General features: G+C 35.6%; 1 long non-coding RNA gene across 2 annotated transcripts; it reads right to left on the reverse strand.

Moving 5' to 3' along the window:
* Positions 1–752: 752 nt before the first annotated feature.
* On the reverse strand, positions 753–12,261 carry LOC105477902 (uncharacterized). 2 transcript variants are annotated; one of them, XR_984989.1, is made up of 4 exons: positions 12,132–12,261; positions 10,777–10,847; positions 3,293–3,391; positions 753–991 (listed from the first exon to the last, which is right to left on the reverse strand). It is a non-coding gene; the product is annotated as an uncharacterized lncRNA (long non-coding RNA). The 2 variants fall into 2 exon arrangements; XR_984990.1 differs by lacking the exon at positions 10,777–10,847.
* Positions 12,262–25,552: the final 13,291 nt, after the last annotated feature.

Genomic DNA, 25,552 nt, shown 5'->3' on the forward strand with positions numbered 1-25,552 from the left:
CACATCAGAGGGGATTAACACTGCATTGCCTGAGCAAACTCTAATGGCAAGGGAGTGGCCATGCAAAACAATGTTGGGTCTCCTCAAGACACATCCACACCACTCCTCTTTTCTTCTAGGCCTGTAACTAGGCTTAAGTACTAGCAAGCTCCCAAAGGTAAGCTACAAAGTACAAACCATGAGGAGATGTGCCACAGTCCAAAAGAGCTATTTGAGTTTTCTACTTTATACAGACAGAAATCTGGGGAACATGTGTGTGATTGGCTATTAAGGTTGTGACATAATGCTGGAAGGAAAATAAAGTTTAATCAGGTCACATTTATTAATCGGCTCACATAAGCAGAGATTGTTTATTTACTGTTGTGTCTCAGAGCATTTGAAAAGACTTCACCAGTTAATTTGATTAGTTGGCTACAGCATGGACCAAAAGGTACCCTAGAGTGAGTGAGCTGAAAATGTCAGATCTGCTTTGGTTTAATGCAGAGGAAGGAATTCAGGTCTTAGGGAGATTAGCATGATGGAATAGATTTGTTATTTGAGACCTACTCACATAAACCTATGACATTGACTAGTTGATCATGGTGTTCCTAGAAGTGAAATAGATAGATATTTTTCTTGGTCTGTATATGCAAAACATTTCTAGGGCAAATGAACAGAAGTCTATCCTGAATCGTAACTGGGAATTGATTGAGAGGCCAGGATTACCCATTCCCAGTTTGCAGACCCAGAACCCCTTGAATGAATGAGAGTCCTTTAATGCCTAAATTAAACAGATGTATTTCACAGGTTGGTAGAATTTCCACATTGATTCTTTGACCTGTGGAGGGCATTATGGTGGGGGATGTAACAATGGACTCTACCAAGGAAAATAGTAATCCAAAACACTACTACATTCCTGGAGGGATTAGAGAGATTAGTACCACCATTAAGGACTGGAAAGATACAGTAGTGGTGATTCTCATCACATTCACATTCAACTCAGCTATTTGGCCTGTGGAGAAGAAAAATGGATGTTAGAGAATGACAATTGATTCTTGAAGGATTAACCAGATAGTAACTTCATTTGCAGCTGTTGTATTAGTTTTGGTTTTAATGTTTGAGTAACTGAACACATCTCTTTATACCTGATATTCAGCTATCAATCTCACAAATGCTCTATTTTTGTACCTGTCAATAAGAACCACAAGAAGCAATTTGCTTTCAGCTGGCAAGGCCAGCAATATACCTTCACCTTTGTATTTCAGTGATATATAAATTCTCCAGCCCTGTTATAGATTTCCTCACAGTGATCTCGATTCTTCCACAAGATAGCATGCTGTTCTATTACATTGCTTAAAATATGCCAATACGATCTAGTGAACAAGAAGTAATAAATTATCTAGATGTAATGGTAAGATGTTTGCATGTCACAGGATCTGAGCCATTTACCAAGAGATCTGAAAAGCTGTTACTTTTGAGTGGGACTCAAAACAAGAGAAGGCTCTGCAATAGATCTAGGTTGCTGTGCAAGCTGCTCTGCCTCTTGGACAACATGATTCAGCAGATCCAACGTAGTTTGAAGTGTCAGTAGCAGATAAGGATTCATGAAGGCCTCTAGAGGTGAATCACAGTTCAAACCCTTAGGATTTTGGAGCAAAATTCTGCTACTTTATGCAGATAACTACTCATCTCATGAGAAATAGTTCTTGACTGGATGCTGGGCCTTAGTAGAGACTGTGTAATTAGCTAAGGGCCACCAAGTAACCATGTGACCTAAACTGCCCATGATGAATTGGGTATTATTTGACCTACTGAACCATAAAATAGGGCATGCACAACAGCACTCCATTATCAAATGAAAATGGTATGTAGGCCGGGCGCGGTGGCTCAAGCCTGTAATCCCAGCACTTTGGGAGGCCGAGGCGGGCGGATCACAAGGGCAGGAGATCGAGACCACAGTGAAACCCCGTCTCTACTAAAAATACAAAAAATTAGCCGGGCGCGGTGGCGGGCGCCTGTAGTCCCAGCTACTCAGGAGGCTGAGGCAGGAGAATGGCGGGAACCCGGGAGGCGGAGCTTGCAGTGAGCCGAGATTGCGCCACTGCACTCCAGCCTGGGCAACAGCGTGAGACTCCGTCTCAAAAAAAAAAAAAAAAAAAAAGAAAGAAAATGGTATGTACATGACCAGTCCTGAGCAGGCTCTGGAAAACACAAGTAAGGTACATGAAGAAGTAGCCCAAATGCCCATGATCTCAACTCCTGTGGCACTACCTTCTCTTTCCCAGCCTGCATCTATAGTCTCATGGGAATCTTCTACTGTCAATTGACAGAAGTAAATCCTGACACCTGATTTATAGTTGATCTTTTTTACCATATGTAGGCACTGCCTGGAAGTGGACAGTTGTAGCACAGCAGCCTCTTTTTGTGACTTCCCTGAAGAACAGTGGTAAAGGAAAATCCTCTCAGTGGGCAGAACTTCCAGTGGTTATTCATTTTACTTGCAAGGAGAAATGGCCAATAGCTATACTTGTAACTGTATTCTGACTCATGGGCCATAGCCAATGTTTTGGCTGGATGGTCAGGAAAGAACATGATTGGAAATCTGGGGGAAAAAATATGTAGATAGACCTCTAAGAATGGATCAAAATGTGACAATATTTGTATCCAAGGTGAATACTAACCACAGGGTGGCCTTAGCAGAGGAGGATTTTAATAATCAGGTGGATAATAATTCATTCTGTGGATACTAGTCAGCTTCTATCCCCATACATGTTTGCCATTGCCCAAGCGGCTCATAAGCAAAGTAGCCATGGTGATAGAAATAGAGATTATGCATGGGTTCGATAACATGGACTTCCAGTCACTAAGGTTGACCTGGCTATGGCCACTGCTGAGTACCCAGTCTTCCAGTAGCATAGATCCACATAGGGCACCTTTTTCTGGTGTGATCACCCAGCTTGATGGTTGATTCCATTGGATCACCATCATGGAAGAGACAGCATTTTTTTCTTAGTGGAATAGACACTTACTGCATATATGGGCTTGTCATTCCTGCATGCAATGTTCCTACCAAAACTACCATCCATAGATGTACAGAATGTACAGAATGTCTCATACACTGTTATATCATTTCACGCAGCATTGCTTCTGATTAAAGAACTCACTTCATAGCAATTGAAGTATGGCAATAGGATCATGATCATGGAATTGACTGATCTTACCACTTTTCTTACCATCCTGATGCAAATGACTTATTACAACAGGGGGATGGCCTTTTGAAGACTCACTTACAGTGTCAACTAGGTGGCAATACCTTGCAGAGCTGGAGCAGGATTCTACAGGAGGCTGTGGATGCTCTGTACTAGCATTCATTATATGGTGTTGTTTCTCCCATAGCCAGGATTCATGAGTCCTGGAATCAGGAGTAGAAATGGAAGTGGCATCATTCACTATAACCCCCAGTGACTCACTAGCAATATTTTACTTCCTGTTTCTACAGTCTTATGTTTTGCTGGTCTAGAGGTCTTAGCTCCAAAAGGAGAAATGCTTTCACTAGCAGACCCTACAGTGATACCATTGAACTGGAAGTTAAAGCTAATGTTGGGCTACTGTAGACTCCACGTGCCTCTGAATTAAAGGCAAGGAAGGCAGTTACTGTTTTGACTGCAGTTTGATCCTGACTACCAAGGGGAAATTACACTACATCTTCACAATAGAGGTTAGGAAGAGTGCGTTGGAGTATAGAAGATCCTCTAGAGTGCCTGTTAGTATTTCCATGATTATTAAGGTCAATTAAAAACTGCAACTCAATTCAGTCAGGACTACTAAGGGCCCAGATCTTTTAGAAATAAAGGTTGGGGTCACTTATCATTAGGTAAATAATGACAGCCAGCAAAGTTTTTTGCTGAAATCAAAGGTAATACAGAATGGATAGTGGAAGAATGTACTTATAAGTATGAGCTATGATAACATAACCACTTATAGAAATGAGGACTATAACTGTCATGAGTATTTTCTCATTTTGTTAAAATATATATTTGTGTGTGTACATCAAATATCTTTTTCTTCCTTCTTCTCATTTTCTTATAATGTACCATAAGATGTATTAACTCTACATCATATAATTTAACAGTGGTTAATTTTATGTCATAATTGTATCAATGAAAAGAGTAACCTCTCTCAAGGATTTTACTTCCCTTTCCGGGAATGGAATTAATGTCTATTCAGTTGTATGCAGGATAATTGTATCATGTTAGGTGGAATTATGACCTTGTGTATTATCTTCATTTGGAGATTAAGTATGATTTAAGGAGATGCCCATGTATGACAAATTAACAAAAGATGGACTTGTGCTGGTGAATTTTATGTGCTAATTTAAGCGGGATAGAAGGCACTCAGATATTTGGTCAACCAATATTCTGTGTGTTTCTGTGAGAGTGATTTGGGGTGACTTTAATATTAAATCAATTGAGTATGGGATATTGCTCTCCCCTTATTTGAGTAAGCCTCATCCAATCAATCAAGGCCTGAATAGAACAACATGCCTACCTTGCTAAAATTAAGAGATAATTTCTCTTGCCTGTCTTTTAGCTAGGCTCGGTTTTTTTTTTCCCTGCCTTAGAACACAAACTGAAACATCAGCTTTCACTGAGTCTCCAGCCTGCTAGCCTTTGAACTAGAGCTACATGATTGACAACCCTGCATCTCCAACTTACAATTGCAGGTCTTGGGACTTTTCAGCCTCTATAATTGATACAGCTATAACTAGAGCTATAGATTTCCAACTGGTCTATTTTTCCATTGATTTCTCTGGAGAATTCTAATGCTTATTACCTATTTATCCACCTGTTCATTGTGTGTGTATATATATATATATATATACACACACACACACACACACACGTGTGAATACGTGTGTGTGTGCGTGCACATATTGCTAAATTAAGAATAATCATATATATAAACCACTACTTACACTAACTTTTCTTGGCCTTTATAAATATAATGAAAAGAAGAGTTTGAGGACATTCAAGAAAAATACCTTTCACTAAGTAACAATTTCCATTTTGTCCATTATAGGTTGGCTAATTTTTATTCAAACCTTTTTTCCCCCTCTTTCTGTAGGTTTTGACTTAAACTATCTTGGTTAAGAACATTAGCTCTGCAGTCTGACAAACCCAGCTTTCAAATCAGCATCCAATTAGGATCCTGAAATTTAGGTCCTAACACTTATTATCTGTACAATTGCAGGTAAATTATTCATCCCCACTAAGTCTCATCTATCTAAGTTTCCTCATCTATGAAATTTTAACAAAAAATACAGTTTTAGGTTTTGGGATACAATGTCTTGCACATAATCAGGAATCAAGAAATGGTATTTTTAATTAGCAATTATCTCTATATTTTATGCATATCTGGTTATTTTGTGTAATAGGTCCATAAAAAAACAGTCAATTGCTCAGTAAGAAATTGTATCCAGTGAATTAAGTCAGCAAATGTATTTTTGTGCTTCTGATTTTCTATTATACTTGTATCAAAATCATTTTCAAAAGTATTGTTTTAAGCTACCATGACAATTTTTTGAAATAATTTAACATACATATATAAATGACAACAAACAACAAGTATATAAATGTATTGAGAAAGAGGTTTTACATTCTTTATGTTTAAAATCAACACATGATTTGGGAAATAGACACTAATTTTCCGTTAGATAAGACATCTTTCTTGGAAACCTCCAAATTCTTCTTCCCAGTTTCACTGACAAGAGCCAAGAGAGGTTAGTCTCATTAAACACCGCCGTATCCGTAAAGTTCAAGATACATAGGGTGAAGTTGTAACGGGTCATTGTTGTTTGTTCTTGTCCAAGAGAACTAGATAACTCTGACAAATCAATTGGTGGTATTCATTGGTCCAGAGTGTAAGGCTATCAAATGTCCTGTCCTTTCCAAGTATTCCATCCCATCGTACAATAGTCTGTGAAGAAAGGTTTGTCTAATTTTTAATTAGCTTCATAGCTTTATGTGTTTGATCTTGTTTTGTTTATTTTTTAAAATTTGGTTCGTCTTCATCGATTTTTTCCAGAGAGGAGCACAGCCAACTGATTATAGTCTATTTGTATGACACGATATAAAAAAAAAAAAAATGCTTTATTTAAAAAATAAGGCAACTTTAAAAATTGTTATTATGTACTATTTTACTCTTTGTTTTTTCACAAGAAAAAGTCACGCTATAAACAAAGGACACCGTTCCTCAACACATTTCATGGACCCTCAGGCATTGCACTATGATGTTGAAGGTGCTAATGGGACACAAAGACAAAGTGTTCCATATGTCAACTTTACCTTTTTATCTTTTGGAGACCTGGGGGGATATAGTTTACTAAACTCAAATGTCAGAGTTCTATTCTGCATCCCAGCATGACAGCTCAGCAGTGTGCAATTGCACACTTAAGCAGAAATGCCTGTCTGGCCAAGTGTCTGAATGAGATTAATGATATTCGTTTATTTTAAATAAATCTATCTTAAGGCAATGTCTCAAGTTGTTTGCCTAGTTAATTCACAAAGCTCCTTGAGGGGCCCTAGAATAAGCATATAAGGAATAAAGGATTTTTTAAAGGTAATTATCTCTAGTCAATAATAATTAGTCAATGAGTAGATTGATTGGACAAAAGTCGTGAACTCTTTTTGAAACCAGAAAAAGTTAAAATTAGATTACTTGTCGCTCACTTTTGCAGCTTATATGCTTTGGAGATGCTTAACTATACACAAACATGACATGTTTTGACAAACAATGGTCTTTCCTTCTAGCTAGTAATTATAGACAATAAGAAGAAGGAGCTTTGTGGATCCTTATTTAACTCTTTCGTGCCTCTTTGAGTGTATCTTTAAGAATATTTAAGTTCACTTCTGCCATTTCCAGATGAACTGGGAGATGTTAGTTCAGCTCCTTTTTGAAATAATAGCACTTTATTCTGAGATAATAAGTATTCCCTTTTTGGTTTTCTTATTTTTCTTCTTTACAGGTTTGAATCAGTGGAACATCTCATCTATAAACGTTCTGCGTGTTGAGTTTTTCAGATATGCTGGGTATTCTTCATCTTGGTCTTTGACTGAGGGAGAAAGCAGGATTAAAAAAGGAAAAGTAACTAGAACTGAGTACCTTTTGTACACAAAACAACTTGTGTATATAATCCTGTTTAATCTTTATGTGAACTCTATGCTTTCGTAGGTATATTAGTTGTTAGAGCTGCCCTAACAAAGTACCACAGACTGTGATTTAAACAACAATGTATTTCCTCACAGTTTTGGAGGTTAACGGTTTAAGGGGTTGGCAAGGTTGGTTTCTTCTGAGAGTCTCTCTCCTTGGCTATCTTCTTCCACGGTTTTTGCATGAATTTCTGTGTGTCTGTATCCTAATTGCCTCTTATTACACAGACAGCAGTCACATTAAATCATGGCTCACTCAAATTACCTCATTTTACCTTAATTATCTCTCTAAAAGCCCTACCTTCAAATACAGTCACATTCTGGGATACTAGGGGTTAGGATTTCAACATATAAATATTATAGGGGAGACAATTCAGCCCATAACAGGAGGGTTTTATATACCAGGGAACTGAGGTTCTGTGAGTTTAAAGGTGAGTCATATGCATAAAGTCAGGCGGCTGCTTCAGAAATTTTCTGGGTAGGAAGTCATTAACATTGCCTACCCCATTCAGCCTTTCACCTGAGTTCTATCGTTGCATTGGTCACTAATTTTTGAAGGGCTTTGAGAAAGATTCTAAACTTTTTTTGTTTTGTTTTGTTTTGCTCCTATTCATTGTGCAGTATGAGGGAGACAAATTCTATTGTATTTAAGGAATCTTGCAGATTTAACATTCTTTGGTAAAATCGCATATTCTCCCCTGCACCGCCCCCGATCCCTGCTAAATCTCTATTCCCTAATTACATTGTAGACTCCTTAGGGAGGAAAACCAAATCTCACTTTTTCATTCCACCAATATATATAACAAAACTCAGTTTCTAATTAATAAATCAAATTATGGCTTTTTAGATCTCATTATAACCAGAAATGAAAGTTTTCCACTTTAAAATATATATTGTATGTTGACTTTGTAAACACATCTAAAGATTTTTGTCTAAATTAGAAATAAGTAGTAACTATAAAGGTAAAGAAAAGGAATAAAAATGTTGTAAACTGAAGAACTGACATGAGATTATATTCATTTAAATAATTTCAAGTCTTCATCGGGTCTGAAACAATTTTTCTGTTTTTTAATTACTTCATTCATTAATTAGTAGACACCAAACAGCAAGTCTGGGATAAGAAGCCTATTACTAATTTACTTCACAAATCCAGTTTTGAAGTTATGGGATATAATTATTCATCTGGCACAAGGTTTAGTCTAAATTTCACTATCATGTGATCTGTGAATTCTTGAACTTTCAAAAATTTGACCATATTGTTATAATGCTATGCATATGTTATGCCTGGGTAAGTATTGGCTTCTTGAATTGCATTTATTTTTAAACAATAAAATGGTATTTTTCAAAGTATCTCATTAAAGGTTTACTTTTAGGTTGAATCATGAGTATATTCAAATACTCTTCCGTTTTATTTTTTAGAATTAGAGTATATACTGGTACTAGATATAACATAAAATCAGTCACCTTTGTATGGTCTATTGCCTTTACTAATTACAAAACTTAAAATTTCATTATCCCTCTAATGGACACAAATGTATTCTGGAACAAACATTTTTTAGCTTAATTCAGATCTGCTAGAGAGTCTAAAGAATAGTTTTGTGTTCAGTACTGTGCATATAACTGTCAACAAAAACAGCCTTTTTATCAATGCTACATAAGCTGTGTAGACTTTATTTATTTCCTGAGTATTTGACTTTTTAAGACTGACTCCATAACTCCTTTGTGATTGTGTAAAGAAATAGATTATCCTCAACCTTGACCCACAGGATAGAGATCTTTTATATAGCAAAAGTATAATTCCTTTTTAAGGAACTTCTCAATGATGTATGTTCAGAAACCGTCATGCACTCTTATTTAAAAAGCAAATATAAAATTAATTCTGTCATGTGAGAACACAACAATGTGAGTGTGACTCTACTTATTATAATACTTTTTTTTACTTTTATAAAAGACGAATCTTTTTATTTCTTCTAAGACAATAGTATGTCTGCATTATTTACTTTTCATTGTTTAAAGTATATTCTATGTAAAATTCATGATTGTTTTTCTGATATTCCATATTAAAAACACATTTGAGAAGAGATGTTTATGTCAACTTTAAAACATATTTACAAGTGTTAAAACATTGATCTCTAATTTTCACATATACTCTCACACCAAAGTGAACACAAACTATTGCCAATACTTTTACTTACTTAAAATCTAATTCATTTTTGTTTTAGCCTGATTATTTCTTTCTTTTTCTTTCTTTTTTTTTTTTTTTCTTGAGACAGAGTCTTGTTGTGTCTCCCAGGCTGAAGCGAAGTGGCGCAATCTTGGCTCACCACAACCTTGGACTCCTGGATTCAAGCTATTCTCCTATCTCAGCCTCCCGAGTAGCTGAGGTTACAGGTACGTGCCACCATGCCTGGCTAATTTTTGTATTTTTTAGTAGAGGTGGGATTTTGCCATGCTGGTCAGGCTGGTTTGAACTCCTGATCTCAGGTGATCTGCCTGCCTTGGCCTCCCAAAGTGCTAGCATTATAGGCGTGAGCCACCTTGCCTGGCCCCCTACCCTGATTATTTCTATTTGAAAACATGATAACCATGCTTCTTACCTAGATGAAGTAATAAGTTTACATAAAACTACTTCAAGAAAGTAATTTTTTTGGATATCATACTGAAATTATCTGAAATTCAAAATTAGCTCGTTTTTCAAAATGCTGCTATATATTCTGCTTTACCTGTAATTTCCTTCTTTGAGTATATGATGAAATACAATCTCTAACCATCTCAAACATAACCAACCTCTCATACAATAAGAACATTTTAACAACATCAACAAGACAGTGCTTAATACATTCTTTGTTATTTATGGATGGAATTTTCTACAGTATTTCCCTGATTCATTGTTTTGTTGTTGTTATTGCTATTATTGTCTCTTGTTTTTTCTCCAAAAGATGTCATAAAATTCTTCCTTATATTAGATTAAAATCTCTCCTATTATTTCAACACTTTTTTCTCTCTTTGAATAAAGAGCTGGTATAATTCTCTTCAAAACATATCAAAATCGATATTATTAAATAATGACATTTGTTCTAAAGAATAATAATTTCCAGAGTTTTCAACAATTCATTCCCTCATTCTCCCTAAAATATATTTGAATAGCTTTAGTTTAATACTAGTGTGGAATTTTTTATACTCATTCCAATATGATTCTCAAAAATCACAAGTGTGCTCCAGAAATACTTAAGATTAAGGGATAAATTTCCCTCTTTAAAAATTATTTGCTACAAGGAATTGAATCTTTTTTAAAAAAATAGTATCAGTATTTTGGTTTTTAATTTGTTTATTTTTAACTATAACTCCTGACAGATTTTGCTTTCTGAGTTGATTTTTAGGGATTTGAATATAGAATTTTATTTATATTCCTCTTGGATTTTATATCTTGTAATTGAACTTAAATTTTTAGCTTGTGAAAATCCTTTCATAACCTTTAATTGTCTTTCATTATCTCTTTGAGTTTCTTGCCAAGGAGGCAGTCATCAGGAATATTAGTAAGTATTTTAGTTCATTTTTTTATTCAGGCACATGAAAAGGTTGTACTTACCTGCATTCCAGAAATTAAGTACATTTTTGTGATCTGCTTTGCCCAATAAATTTAGGTAAATTAGACCATTTCTGCAAATAACCAACAAGAACTAGTTATTTTTCCCTCTGTCACTGTGATGGGAGCATCAAATATGATAGCTGTTTCAACAGCTTGGTCCTGGAGTGAGAATGACCAAAACAGTGACCTTGTACAAACCTTAGATTGATGTGATGTGATATATAGAGAAATAATACTGTCTTACTTTAGGCCAGCAAGATTGTGTTTGTGTGTTATGTGTGTGATTTTGTTGTTGTGCATTAGGATAGTCAGGCTGCACTAACAAAATTTCAGTGACTTAATGTGACAAAAGTTTATTTCTTCAGTTTATTACCCATCCAAGGTGGGTTTGAAGGGCAATTCTGTTCATTATAATCACTCGGAGACACAGGCTGATGGAGATTCATCTAGATACATGCTTCCATCATCTCTATGTGTAGGAGAAACCTGCAACAACTCTTGTACTCTTATAATAATAGGTTGTTAGGAAGTGATACAATACTTCTCATATTTCATTGTCCCAAAGAAGTTATACAACTATATCTAACTTCAAATTAGTACGACGTCTGAATTATCTGTTAGCAATTCAGTATAATCACCATACACTTTTAAAATTTCCTCTATATAACAGTGGAGAAGCTTGGAACTATATTTCCTAAAATCTTCTCTCAGAAAGCAGGAGAGAAACAGAAGTCATTATTCCCTGGAAGTGATTATCAGCAGACACGTGAGCAGATGTGGGATTTACAGCTGCCCGTTGGTGAGAATCGAGAAGCACCGCTATGATGCTGCCTACTGAGATAAGTGTAGGAAACTTGTTTAGAATTTCCTTTTAAAAGTCAATGATTTCTTGGTAGCTTTTGACAAACATATTCTTCAATATGTCATGCCGAGGTGTTCACTCTGTTTCTCTAACCTTATGGTGGCAGCTTCCTGCCTTTTCAAAAGGCCTTCCCTGTGCTTTGCTTCCCCCTTTCCTTCACATTCATATGAACCTCAATTCCTATAGTAATTTATATTCAGAATACTTAGATGACTGTTTTCCTGACAAGATATGCACCAATACAGCAGAAACATGCAAACTTATGATTTTCCCAGAAAAAGGATATTCAGAGTAATTATAATCAGCTCCAATGTTTATATACTTATAAACAGAAAAACAAAATGGAAGCAATATAAAATGAAAACACAAGTGGTCTCCTCCCCTCTCCTCCGCAACTACATACAATAGTGAGATAGAGAAAAGAAAAATGTGAGGCCTTTGCTCATTGTTCTGCGTTATCTATGGTTTTCCTCTAGACAACATCTCAACTCACCGACTATGTGACCATATGATTTCCATTGACAGTAAAATTTCATAATTTCTTCTTGGTAGACATTGTAAGGTCTAACAAGTAAATCATCATGCTCTCTTTTACTTTGTCATGGTGACCAATAATGCTTCAAATTGTGTACTCTCTATCATTCTAGAACCATCGACACACACGTTTGTTTGTAAGCCATTAGTGTTTGAGATAGGAGTGGTATTTATTACTGTAGCAAAACAAAGATTATCTTGGCACACAATATTTTTTAAAAAATATTTTTATGTATTTGTTTATGATACCTTATCTACTCTAGAATTTATTGACATATATATTTATATATATAAAAAATTAAATATCTCAAACATTGATGAGGAAATTATATAGAATTCAGACATTTTATTATATTTGTTTTTAAGCATAACATATTAAAATATATTTATTTTAAGATGTCCTTTAAAGTTTAAATGTCCATTTTACTGACTGTATTTAGTAATTACTCTTTGTCACTGGTTTTTCTAGGGTATGCCATAGGTGTGGTTTATGTTGTATGTACCTTGTATATAACTGGCTTATACAGGAAGTTCTAGAATTTAACTTCAATTAAGCTTTAAGATATCAGTAGGATTCAGAAGACCTCTTGGATTCTGTAATTTAATGTCTTCTGACACTTGGGAACAAACATGGTCAATATTTCTTTTGATATGGTTTATGTACTTTCTCTTTCATCTCTGTCCTCTATTTTCTCTCTGCCTAAGATTCCAATCACATGTATATTAGATTTTTTGACCTTGGATGAAATTAAGAATTCAACATGGAATTGAGTACACTGATGCATGCTGGTAGTCTCAGCTACTCAGGAGGCTGAGGTGGCAGGATCACTTGAGCCCAGGAGTTTGAATAAAACTTGGGCAACATAGTGAGACTTCATCTAAAAACAAACAAATCAACAAGCATTTATTTCGATAAATACATGATTTAGTTGTTTCTGGGATTCAGAATATATGTGAAAGTATATTTTATGATACTACTACAAAAGGAAAGTGTGAGGGAAATTTTTAAACGATTTTAATGTTTTAAGCTGAACTTAAAATTCTACTTTTTAAAAAAATATACTTTAAGTTCTAGGGTACGTGTGCACAACGTGCAGGTTTGTTACATAGGTATATATGTGCCATGTTGGTTTGCTGCCCCCATTAACTCGTCATTTACATTAGGTATTTCTCCTAATGCTATCCCTCCCCCAGCCCCTCACCCCCAACAGGCCCTGGTGTGTGATGGTCCCCATCCTGTGTCCAAGTGTTCTCATTGTTCAATTCCCACTTATGAGTGAGAGCATGCAGTGTTTGGTTTTCTGTCTTTGTGATAGTTGGTGAGAATGATGGTTTCTAGCTTCATCCATGTCCCAACAAAGGACATGAACTCATTCTTTTTTTTGGTTGCATAGCATTCCATGGTGTATATGTGCCATATTTTCTTTATCCAGTCTATCATTGATGGGCAAATGAGTTGGTTCCAAGTCTTTGCTACTGTGAGTAGTGCCGCAATAAACATACGTGTGCATGTGTCTTTATAGTAGCATGATTAATAATCCTTTAGGTATATACCCAGTAATGGGATCGCTGGGGCAAATGGTATTTCTAGTTTTAGATCCTTGAGGAATCGTCACACTGTCTTCCACAATGGTTGAACTAATTTACACTCCCACCAACAGTGTAAAAGTGTTGTATTTCTCCACATCCTCTCCAGCATCTGTTGTTTCCTGACTTTAATGACCGCCATTTGAACTGACCTGAGGTGGTATCTCATTGTGGTTTTGATTGGCATTTCTCTGATGACCAGTGACGATGAGCATTTTTTCATGTGTCTGTTGGCTGCATAAATGTCTTCTTTTGAGAAGTGTCTGTTCATATCACTTGCCACCTTTTTGATGGGGTTGCTTGTTTTTTTTTTTCTTGTAAATTTGTTTAAGTTCTCTGTAGATTCTGGATATTAACCCTTTGTCAGATGGGTAGATTGCAAACATTTTCTCCCGTTCTGTAGGTTGCCTGTTCACTCTGATGGTAGATTTTTTTTTTGCTGTGCAGAAGCTCTTTAGTTTAATTAGATCCAATTTGTCTTTTTTGGCTTTTGTGGCCTTTGCTTTTTGCTGTTTTAGACATGAAGTCTTTGCCCATGCCTATGTCCTGAATGGTATTGCCTAGGTTTTCTTCTAGAGTTTTTATGGTTTTAGGTCTAACATTTAAGTCTCTAATCTATCTTGAATTAATTTTTGATAAGGTGTAAGGAAAGGATCTAGTTTCAGCTTTCTACATATGGCTAGCACCATTTATTAAATAGAGAATCCTTTCCCCATTGCTTATTTTTATCAGGTTTGTCCAAGATCAGATGGTTATAGATGTATGGTGTTATTTCTGAGGTCTCTGTTCTGTTTCATTGGTCTATTTATCTGTCTGGTACCAGTACCATGCTGTTTTGGTTACTGTAGCCTTGTAGTATAGTTTGAAGTCAGGTAGCTTGATGTCTCCAGCTTTGTTCTTTTTGCTTAGGAATGTCTTGGCTATGTGGTCTCTTTTTTCATTCCATATAAACTTTAAATTAGTTTTTTTTTTTTTTTCCAATTCTGTGAAGAAAGTCATTGGAAGCTTAATGGGGATGGCATTGAATCTGTAAATTACCTTGGGTAGTATGGCCATTTTTCACGATATTGATTCTTCCTATCCATGACCATGGAATGTTCTTCCATTTGTTTGTGTTCTCTTTTATTTCGTTGAGCAGTGATGTGTAGTTCTCTTTGAAGAGGTCCTTCACATCTCTTGGATTCCAAGGTATTTTATTCTCTTTGTAGCAATTGTGAACAGGAGTTCACTCATAATTTGGCTCTCTGTTTGTTTATTACTGGTGTATAGGCATGCTTGTGATTTTTGCACATTGATTTTGTATCCTGAGACTTTGCTGAAGTTGCTTATCAGCTTAAGGAGATTTTGGGCTGAGACAATGTGGTTTTCTTTATATACAATCATGTCATCTGCAAACAGGGACAAGTTGACTTCCTGTTTTCTTAACTGAATATCCTTTATTTCTTTCTCTTGCCTGATTGCCCTGGCCAGAAATTCCAACACTATGTTGAATAGGAGTGGTGAGATAAGACATCCTTTTCTTGTGCAGGTTTTCAAAGGGAATGCTTCCAGTTTTTGGCCATTCAGTGTGATATTGGCTGTGGGTTTATCATAAATAGCTCTTACTATTTTGAGATACGTTCCATCAATACCTAGTTTATTGAGAGTTTTTAGTATGAAGGGCTGTTGAATTTGGTCAAAGGTCTTTTCTGCACCTATTGAGGTAATCATGTGGTTTTTGTCATCAGTTCTGTTTATGTGATGGATTACATTTATTGATTTGCTTATGTTGAACTAGCCTTGCATCCCAGGGATGAAGGCAACTTGATCGTGGTAGATAAGCTTTTTGATGTGCTGCTGGATTTGGTTTGCCAGTATTTTATTGAGGATTTTCGCATTGATGTTCATCAGGAATATTGGTCTAAAATTCTCCTTTCTTTGTTGTGTTTCTATTAGGCTTTGGTATCCAGATGATGCTGGCCTCATTAAATGAGTTAGGGACAATTCCCTCTTTTTCTATTGATTGGAATAATTTCAGAAGGAATGGTACTAGCTCTTCTTTGTACCTCTGGTAGAATTTGGTTGTGAATCTGTCTGGTCCTGGACTTTTTTTGGTTGGTAGGCTATTAATTATTGCCTTAATTTCAGAACCTCTTATTGGTCTATTCAGGGATTCAACTTCTTCCTAGTTTAGTCTTGGGAGGGTATATGTGTCCAGGAATTTATCCATTTCTTCTAAATTTTCTAGTTTATTTGCATAGAGGTGTTTATAGTATTCTCTGTAGGTAGTTTGTATTTCTTTTGGATTTGTGCTGATATCCCCTTTATCATTTGACTCTTACCGAATTTGCCAGTCTGTGTCTTTTAATTGAGGCATTTAGCACATTTACATTTAAGGTTAATATTGTTATGTGTGAATTCGATCCCGTCATTATGATGTTAGCTAGTTATTTTGCCCATTAATTTATGCAGTTTCTTCATAGCGTCAATGGTCTTTACAATTTGGCATGTTTCTGCAGTGGCTGGTACCAGTTGTTCCTTTCCATGTTTAGTGCTTCCTTCAGGAGGTCTTCTAAGGCAGACCTGGTGGTGACAAAATCTCTCAGCATTTGCTTGTCTGTAAAGGATTTTATTTCTCCTTCACTCATGAAGCTTAATTTGGCTGGATATGAAATTCTGGGTTGAAAATTCTTTTCCTTAAGAATGGTGAATATTGGCCCCCACTCTCTTCTGGCTTGTAGGGTTTCTGCTGTGAGATCTTCTGTTAGTCTGATGGGCTCCCCTTTGTGCATAACCCGACCTTTCTGTCTGGCTGCCCTTAACATTTTTTCCTTCATTTCAACCTTGGTGAATCTGACAATTATATGTCTTGGGGTTGTTCTTCTCGAGGAATATCTTTGTGGTGTTTCTGTATTTCCTGAATTTGAATGTTGGCCTGCCTTGCTAGATTGGGGATGTTTTCCTGGATAATATCCTGAAGAGTGTTTTCCATCTTGGTTCCATTCTCTCCATCACTTTCAGGTACACCAATCAAACGTACATTTGGTCTTTTCATATGGTCCCATATTTCTTGGAGGCTTTGTTCATTTCTTTTTACTTTTTTTTCTCTAATCTTGTCTTACCACTTTATTTTATTAATTTGATCTTTGATCACTGATATCTTTTCTTCCACTTGATAGAATTGGCTATTGAAGCTTGTGCATGTGTCACAAAGTTCTTGTGCTGTGGTTTTAGCTCCATCAGGTCATTTACGGTCTTCTCTACACTGTTTATTATAGTTAGGCATTCGTTTAACCTTTTTTCAAGGCTTTAAGCTTCCTTGCAATGGGTTAAAACATGCTCTTTTAGTTTGGAGAAGTTTGTTATTACCAACCTTCTGAAGCCTACTTCTGTCTATTCGTCAAAGTCATTCTCTGTCCAGCTTTGTTCCATTACTGGTGAGGATCTGTGATCTTTTGGAGGAGAAGAGGTGCTCTGGTTTTTAGCATTTTCAGCTTTTCTGCTCTGGTTTCTCCCCATCTTAGTGGTTTTATCTACCTTTGGTCTTTGATGTTGGTGACCTACAAATGGGTTTTGGTGTGGATGTCCTTTTTGTTGATGTTGATGCTATGCCTTTCGGTGTGTTAGTTTTTCTTCTAACAGTCATGTCCCTCAGCTGCAGGTCTGTTCATATTTGCTCTAGGTCTACTCCAGATCTTCTTTGCCTAGGTATCACCAGCAGAGGCTACAGAACAGCAAATATTGCTGACTGATCCTTTCTCTGGAAGCTTTATCCCAGAGGGGCACCTGCCTGTATGAGGTGTCTGTCGGCCCCTACTGGGAAGGGTAGGGGCCAGTTAGGCTACATGGGGGTCAGGGACTCACTTGAGGAGGCAGTCTGTCCATTCTCAGAGCTCAAACGCCATGCTGGGAGAACCACTGTTCTCTTCAGAGCTGTCAGACAGGGACGTTTAAGTCTGCAGAACTTTCTGCTGCATTTTGTTCTACTATGCCCTGCCAACAGAGATGAAGTCTATAGAGGCAGTAGGCCTTGCTGAGCTGCGCTGGGCTCCACCCAGTTCAAGCTTCCTGGCTGCTTTATTTACCTACTCAAGCCTCAGCAATGGCAGACACCCCTCTCTCTGCCAGGCTGCAGTCTTGCAACTCAATCTCAGACTGCTGCATTAGCAGTGAGCAAGGCTCCATGGGCATGGGACCTGCTAAGCCAGGCATGGGAGAGAATCTCCTGGTCTTTTGGTAGCTGAGACCTTGGGAAAAGCACAGTATTTGGGTGAGAGTGTCCCATTTTTCCAGGTACAGTCTGTCACTACTTCCCTTGGCTGGGAAAGGGAAATCCCCTTATCCCTAGTGCTTCCCAGGTGAAGTGATGTCCTGCCCTGCTTCAGCTCACCCTTCATGGGCTGCAACCACTGTCCAACCAGTCCCAATAAGATGAACCAGGTACCTTTGCTGGAAATGCAGAAATCACCTGTCTTCTGCATCAATCAGACTGGGAGCTGTAGACTGAAGCTCTTCCTATTTGGTCATCTTGGAGTCCCCTAAAATTCTACTTGAAGTTAGATACCAATTAATCAAAATGCAGGTTGTACATTCTACAATAAAATGATTTTTTAAAAAAAATCGTGTTAGTTAAAGTAACAAATTCATGGGGAAATTACACTATGTTCATCAATTAGAAGTCTCTATATTGTTAAGATGAATATTTCCTCCCGAATGATCTATAGATATAATTCAATTCCAATAAAAATCTCAGAAGATTTTTAATTGAATTCAATAAGGTGATTCCAAAATGAAAGGCAAAAAAGGAAGAAAAGATCAAAGACACATTTGAGGAAGAACAGTGGAGGTTCTTGTATAGAGGTCATACAACAGCAAATATCAAGAGATATTGGTGCAAGGAGATGCAAAAAAAAAAAAAAAAAAACTGATTCAGCAAAATGGGGAGGCCAAAAATAGTCTGATGCATATATGGTCACTAAATTCTGATTGAGATTTTACTCAAGTAACTGTGGAGAAAGGTAACGTTTCTAGATCAAATAGATACCAAGTTACCAAGGTAACTTTGACTCTATCTAATACCATACACAAGAAATAAATGCACATGGATTATAAAATTAATTTGAATTATAAAACAAGCTTCTTGATGATGAATGGAATACTTTTGTAGTTTTGAACTAAGTCAGATTTTTGTTGATACACTGGAAGAACACATTTGAAACATAATTATCAAGAAATTGACTGATACGTTGTACTTTGCTAAAATTTATGTTCCTCAAAAGTCACCACTAAGAAAGCAAGGATGCAAGGCAACAGATGGGAGAAGATATTTTCAATATGTAACTAAGACAAAGGACTCACATCTAGGACATATATAAAGAACTTTTATAAATTAATAAGAATTTCAACAACTTTTTTTTTTTTTAAGAGACAAGATCTCACTATGCTGCCAAGGCTAGATTTGAATTCCTGGGCTCAAGGGATCCTCCCACTTCAGCCTCCTATGTAGCTAGGAGTATAAGCATATACCACCACCCTGGGCTACAACCTAATTTTTGACACTTAGCAGGGGAAAATAACTAAATTGCCAATAATCATATGAAATCGTGCTCAATATGATTAGTCATCAGCAGATATAGAGGTGCCTTTGTAAAACCTAGGCATTATATATCTACTACTTAGTCACATGATCTGTCCATATGTAAAGTATAATCTAATGCTACATAATTCAGTAGAGATAGGAAGTATCTAAAATAAACTAATAAATTCTATTTTATGTAACTATTTTACTACAATTTATATATTTAAAAATTTTGTGATTATACACGTGAAATATTTCAAAAATTTTGAAATATGAAGTAGTCTTCTATAGTTATCATCTAACCATAATCCACCCATGTATTAGTTCAGAGCTAATTATCTAGGAAGTTTAGAACAGAGTATTTTTATGTCAAAAATTTGGCAAATATATTTGATTTTCAGTTATCTTGTGAAAGTGTTTTGAATAATCACTTCACTTTTATAGCTTAAATAAAATAAATGGAGACAGTCTTGGGATTTTACTTTATATATTTGTGTGTGTGTGTGTATATATATGTGTGTATATATATACATATATGTGTGTGTATATATACACACATACACACACACGTATATGTATAAAAGAAGAAATGCTATTCCAAATATTTAAATTGCACTTACTTATAGAATTATTTATTATTATCATTATTATTATTTGGAGAAAATGTTTGGCATTATTGCCCAGGCTGGAGTGCAGTGGCCCGATCTCAGTTCACTGCAGCCTCTATCTACCTCCTAGGCTCAAGCCATCCTCTCATCTCAGCTTCCCAAGTAGCTGGGACTACAGGTATGCACCACCACATTCAGCTAATTTTTGTAGAGACAGGATTTCACCATGTTGTCCAGACTGGTCTCGAACTCATGAGTTCTAGTGATTGCCTGCTTCTGCCTCCCCAAAGTGCTAGGATTACAAGCCTGAGCCATTGCACCTGGCCGCTTACTTATTTTTTAAGACGAGGAAAATGCATACAATATCAAAATAGCCAGGTCCATAGCCAGGTCCACACAAGTTTTACTTAATCTTAACAATCATGCAATACAGGTGAGGTGAAGAAGTACCAAGGATATGTGTAAAAAGGGTGTGTTTTATGGTAAAAATCTTTAAAACAATGATAAAACCAACTAAAAGACAGTTGGCTTGTTGATTTTAAACAATGACATTGATAAAATACTGCATCCGGCAGACTGCTTCTGCTGCTCTTCTCTCAGATACCACTGATGAGTACAATCCATTTTGCGGGAAAAAAAAATGAGATGATAAATATATGATAAACCAACATCAATTAAAGTATCAGACAGAAACTAAACTTTTTGACTTCTTTTTATAAAAAGTAAAATGGTTACTTTGAAAAAGCCTACAAGTTGAATTTATTTTTGCTTAACGAAAATCATATGCACATAAATACAGTTTCCAACTGAAATCATCAAAATCCATGAGTGTAACAGCTGAGTAACTAAAAATTCAATTTAGAATTATTTCATAGTGGTTTGCTATCCTGTTTGTTTACTCTTCACTGGAGACATTTTTAACTGAATGAGAAGACGTCATGTAAATGACTGTGCTGGATGCGTGGTATTAAGAATGAATTCATATTTATTTACGCTCACAATGTTGTTGAGCTTGAAGTCCACCCATCCCATTAGAAGAAAAAGTTAAACTTGAAAGGGTTGTTATGAAAGCATAATTCATCAATCGTATATGCATATGTATTAATCTGAAAAATTCATAATATTACTCAGCCTTCTGAAACTTTAATAATGAACGATTCTAAAACTTTTAATGCATGAAATGCAAATGTGTTTTCTTTGTGTGTTGTAAGAGATGATTTGAAGGCTTGATATTGCAAAGAATTGTAGTGATCTATTAGAAATTTACTTAGTGGTAAGACTCAGTTGTTAATACCTATATTAAAATGTAAAACAAATTCTAGTTATATCGCCTTAATACACATTGGTAGGTTAATCAAAATCCCTGTTAATGTTTTGCCTAATGGAAAAATGTATTTTATATCAGGTCAGTATATAAATGCAAAGGGAATCCATATATCTGATTCACAAACTACTCACTGAGGCATCACTTTTTAAAAATGCAGTCTAGCTGCCGAGTAATATGTTAAATTATAATATTATCAAAATATAAAGATAATAATTTATTAGACAATTTTCTAGAAGCCATTTTTTCTTAGCAACTCTATTTTATTAATAAGAATTATAGATTTTAATTTAATTGCAGACAAATTATACTTGCCTTATGAGGACAATAATAAGGTAAACAAATAATTTATTTGCAAATGTTGTGTTAAGACATATTCAAATTATTTTATATAGGCTTATTCCATACTTCTAACGTTGCCTCTTTATTGTTTGTTTTGTTCACTGAAGTAAATGTCAACAACATATTACCTAAACTAATTAACATGGAAAGAATTATATCTTCAACCAGTGGAAATGCCAGCACTTATCATGTCCTATAATTCATTTTCAAATGCTGAAAGATAAAATTACACAGAAAAGGAACTGAGTATCTTCATCATATGAAAAGTTCTTCAGTCGAATTCACAGTGATGTTGACACTTAACATTGACAGTTAATCCAGATCCTGAAAATACTGGTTTAAAAAGGATCAACCTAGGAAGTTCAGGTAGAAGACAGAAAGGCATTAAAGCCCAAGAGATGGCCAGGCACAGTGGCTCATGCCTGTAATCCTAGACCTTTGCAAGGCTGAGGTGGACAGATCACCTCAGGTCAGGAGTTTAAGACTAGCCTGCCAACATGGTGAAACGCCATCTCTACTGAAAAACAAATATTAGCCAGGGGACAGTACGAGTAAGACATCGTCTCAAAATAAACAAACAGATAAACAAAATAAAACCCAAGAGACCCAAAGAATCAACATTAAGAAACTAATTTCACCAGTTTCTGACACAAATTAAAAAGCATTTAAAGACAAATTAAAAGCAAGAAACAAAAGGTAAACCATGCCTATCAAATTCCAAGAATTACAAATGTAAAGTCTATTGCCAGTTTAGTGTATTTCAGCAGATAGAGTAAACTGATTTTTACATAAGAGATAGTGTTTTTACTAAGAGTAGATCAGTGTATTTATTACTGCAATGTCCTTCAAGGGATCATATTTAAACATAAAAGTTGCAAGTTAACCAAAGGGTAAATAATATGAACTCTACCCTATGATGAGGCCAGGGAACCAACAAGGGAAGATTAAAAGGAGAATATTGACACCAAAACCACATCATTGTTTTCATTTATCTGTTATTTATTTTTCTAAATTTGTAGTTTCTATTTAAAACCTACTTTTAACATTTAATTATTAATTATTTTCAGATAAGTGTTGTTCTATTTTACCTTTTCAATTTCTTTTAGGTAACTTCCATTTCTTTTCCTGCTATGATCAATGTATCCCTTTTTCCTGGAAGTTTTCTAACCCCAATCAATGTCTATTAGAGACATTGTTGAGAAATTTCCTGAGTCAGAGGAATAAGCTGCTCAGGTGCCCCAAACTCTAATATTATATAAAATATATATTATAGTTCATCTATAATACTGATTTCTTGGGGCTAAGCATTTATTAGTAAAAATAGTGCTCATTTTGGCAAAGTAAGGTGGTGAGAATAGTAACAACTAAAGGATTGAGGGTTATTGATGAGAAAGAAAATCATAATCTATTTGAAGATTTATTGTGAATTTTTTTAATTTACATTTTTAATTTTTCTGGGTACATATATTAATGAGGTATATGAGATATTTTGATGCAGGCATGCAATGTCAAACAATCACATCAAGAAGAATGGGGCATCCATTCTCTCAAATATTTATCCCTTGTGTTACAAAAAATCCAGTCACACTCTTTCAGTTATTTTAAATGTACAGTTAAGTTATTGAGTATAATTACCCTGATATCCTAGCAAATACTAGGTCTTATTCATTCTTTCTTTTGTATCTATTAACCATCTTCACTTCCTCCTCAGCCATTCACTGCCCTTCTCAGCCCCTGGTATGCTTACTTCTAGTATTTATCTCCAAAATTTCAGTTGTTTTAACTTTAGATCCCACAAATAAGTAAGAACAGGCGATGTTTGTCTTTCTATGCCTGGCTTATTTCAGTAAAAACAATGATCTCCAGTTTCACTGATGTTGTTGAAAATGACTAAATCTCACTATTTTTTTTGCCTGAATGGTATTCCATTGTGTACATGTACCATATTTACTTTATCCGTTAATCTATTGATGGAAACTCATGTTGCTTCAAAATCCTAGCTGTTGAGAACAGTGTGGCAACAAACAAAATTGCAGTTATTGCTGCAATATACTGATACCTATTCTTTTTGGTATATACCCAGCAGCAGGATTGCTGGATCATATGGTAATTCTATTTTCAGCATTTTGAGGAGCCTCCAAACTGTTCTCCACAGTAATTATACTAATTTACATTCCCACCACAAGTGTACAAAGGTTTCCTTTTCACCACAAATCTCTCCGGGATTTGTTATTGCCTGTCTTTTGGACAAAAGCTATTTTAACAGGAGGGAGATGATATCTCATTGTAGTTTTGATTTGCATTTATCTGATGATCAATGATGTTGAGCACTTTTTAACATGATGGTTTGCCTTTTTTTTCTTCTTTTGGGAAATGTGTATTCAAACATTTTGCCCATCTTTTGATCAGATTATTAGAATTTCTCCCATAGAGTTGTTTGAGTTTCTTACATATTCTGGTTCTTACTCCTTTTACAGAGGGGTAGTTTGCAAATATTTTCTCTGAATCTGTGGGTTGTCTCTTCACTTTGCTGTTTTTTTCCTTTGCTGTGCAGAAGCTTGTTAACTTGATGTGATCTCATTTATCCAGTTTTGCTTTGGTTGCCTGTGCTTGTGGGACGTTGCTCAAGAAATTTTTGCAGAGACCAGTGTTCTGAAGGTTTTCCTTAGTGTTTTCTTGTAGTAGTTTCATAGTTTGAGGTCTTTGATTTAAGTCTCTAATCCATTTTTGATTTGGTTTTTGTATATGGTGAGAGATAGGAATCTAGTTTCATTCTTTTGCAGGTGAATATCCAGTTTTTTCAGCATCATTTATTGAAAAGACTGTTTTTCCCCTGGTGTATGTTCTTGGCAACTTTGTCAAAAATAAGTTCACTGTAGATGAGTGGATTTATTTCAGGGTTCCCTACTCTGTTCCATTAATCCAGGTGTCTGTTTTTATGCCAGTACCATATTTGAGGATTTAAATCTGGGCCAGATGTTGTAATTCACACTTGTAATCCCAACACTTTGGTAGGCTAAGGCAGGAAGATCTCCTGAGGCCAAGTGTTCAAGATCAGCCTATACAACATAGTTAGACCCCATCTCTGTAAAAATAAAAAATAAAAATTAGCCAGGCAGAGTGGTGCGCTCCTGCAGTCCTAGCTACTTGGAAGGCTGAGAAAGGAAGATCACTTGGGTCCAGGAGGTTGAGGCTGGAATGAGCCATGATCATGTCACTGAACTCCAGCTTGGGAGATAGAGCAAGACCCTGCATATTTTTAAAAATGTGATTATTATGAGTAATGTATTTACAGAATAATATCTTAGGAAGTATAAACTGGTATTGCATATTTGTAATGGTCCAGTTTTCAGCAAGATGGGAGCAATTCCATGTCTTCTATTTCATCATCAAGTAAATTTACATTTCTCTGTGATGACTTTCTGGACAATAAGCAGCAATTTAAAATAATCAAAATAGCGTGAATCTTACAGTGGATAACTGAAGTCTAGGGCCAATAATCAAAATGCAAGTCAGAATCCATTTGTGGGTCAATTTAGTGACTTTTTATCAATAATTTAAAAAATCGTAGACTAGAATACACCAAAACATTATAGAAAAGAATTGAGTTCCACGCAATAGGATAAGTCCTGGTTTGTAAAACATCTTTTGCACGTGTGTGTGTGTTTCAGTTACATATGTATGCACAAACCATTGCAGTGTAAAAAGCATTGCTTGTGTCATAGTCACAACATTTTGAAAGCTACTGCAGCTACTGTCTTAGTATATGTATAATCACTTTGACAGTAATGTATTTCAACAGATAACTAAATTTGAGAATTATTTTAATGGCAATATTTGTAATGTATTAAAATAAACTAAAAAGGCATAGGAAAGCCAGTTAGGTAGATGTTGTAGTAATATAAAAGAAAACAGACAATAAATCAAAGAAAGTTTATTTTACGGAGAGAAAGAAGAGTGTT

The sequence above is a fragment of the Macaca nemestrina genome, chromosome 7, assembly GCF_043159975.1.
Source record: "Macaca nemestrina isolate mMacNem1 chromosome 7, mMacNem.hap1, whole genome shotgun sequence".
Lineage (NCBI taxonomy): Eukaryota > Metazoa > Chordata > Mammalia > Primates > Cercopithecidae > Macaca > Macaca nemestrina.